This window comes from Rhinatrema bivittatum, chromosome 11 (genome assembly GCF_901001135.1).
Source record: "Rhinatrema bivittatum chromosome 11, aRhiBiv1.1, whole genome shotgun sequence".
NCBI classification, from domain to species: Eukaryota; Metazoa; Chordata; class Amphibia; order Gymnophiona; family Rhinatrematidae; genus Rhinatrema; species Rhinatrema bivittatum.
In genome coordinates, this window is record NC_042625.1 from 21,731,767 (window position 1) to 21,733,600 (window position 1,834).

Below are 1,834 nucleotides of genomic sequence, written 5' to 3' on the forward strand. Positions count from 1 at the left end.
TTAATTTAATTTCCTGAACCCCTGGGAGTGACCCTACTGGAACTGAGTCACAAGTCACCTCATGCACACCTAAATTTGATTAACCCAGATTGGCAATGGTGTTGTCGATGCCGTAGCCCACACCATATAAACCGGCTGGAAGGGGAATGTCAATGACAGCAGCTGCAAAGTAAAAGTTGCATTTGCTTTCATTTCACTTCTGTCCACGAGCAACACTTGAAACTTTATGGACTGGCCAGAGTAGGCATAGTTCTCTCTTAAATAACTGGATCCCAAAATACTTATGGTAAAGTAGTTCTTCTCCAGCTATGCCTTCCTTGAATCAGGAAGCGTTCATGTTATTAAAGGATCAAGGTAGATAACCGGCACTCAGAACCAGAAGTTAAGGATCCAGATGTTCCAGAGTAGCAAAGACTCAAGGAGCACTGGTACAAAGAGTAGCCAGTGCATCAACAGAGTCCAGCCTAAGGCCATTTGGGGCGTGATCTATGAATGCTTTTTCCCCAGTCTGTGCCTATGTTAAAAGAATCTTAGGGGGTCCATGTTCCAACAGCATTTGGCAGATACCTCACAAGTTATCCGCCTAAATGCTGACTTTAGACTATGTTGGGCCCTTATCTGGCTCAACGTTAGCCCGATATCTCATTAGCTAGCTAAAATGTAGCTGGACAATGTAGTGGGGTTCTGGGGGCATTTCTGGGAGGAGTTATATTAGCCGACTAATTTATCAAGCTAACTCCAGTATTCAGAGAGAACTTATCTGGCTAACTCCGATCACACCAAAAGGTTTGTCCTACAGTTAGCCGGATAAACTTACCCAGCTATCTTTGAGATAGCCAACTATAGTCAATCGTGCAGTTGAACCACTGAATATTCCTCCAAGGTTAGTCAGGTAAGTTTAGCCGGCTAACTTTGCAATCTGTCTAGTGACTGAATATTTCCACCTTAGCCAAGTCCATCCCGTTATGTGATTTCATCAAGGTTTGATCTGACTGGACATGGGATGTGACTAAAAATCTCATTACTATATAAAGAGAAAAGCATTTTTTAAAAAGCTCAGTCCAAGTTGTTGGTCTACGTTTTGAAGAAATTCAAATCTCCTCTTTATCAAATGTATAAATAACACGTGCCCTAGTAGTTGAGTTAATAAACTAGTGGGAGAGAGACCTAGGCCAGATTATCTCTGCTGAGACACTAGAAAAATACCCTTGTAGGACTAGCTCTTTCTGAGAACGAGTGGACAGGGAACTTTATTTTTAATTATTAAACAGAGTAATAATATTGTACATCCTCTACATGTATATCCAGCTCCTGACAGGTATGAACAAGCCTTGCTTTATGGGCGAGTGCACTTCAGGCTGGAATTCCAATTCATAGATCAATTTCCTGTCTGGCATTTGGGAAAACTCAACCTCCATAGCTACATTTAACACGATTTTTATTGATAAGGCATTTCTTGTGGCAAAATATATTATGTTTGAAGAGTTTTGAGAACCATCCTGATGCTGATCACTGGCACTCTTAAATTACACAGCGATGTGGTTATAGAGAAAATAACTGCACTGAAAGGCAGTGAACATCCTTGCTGCTTTGTACAGCTGTAGAACTTGCTCATTTTATACTTGCCTGACCAAACACCTGAATCTTTGTTGGATTTAGTAACTAATCGACTGCATAATTCTTAGTTAAAATGAAAGATCACATATAGAACCCCATATAGACTACAGGACAAATCAGCCACATCAGTGGGGTGATGTCATCAGATGGTGCTGAGATGGAAAAACTCTCTCCGAGTTCAGAAAAACCAAGAAGGTGTTTTCTAAGCATGCATGGG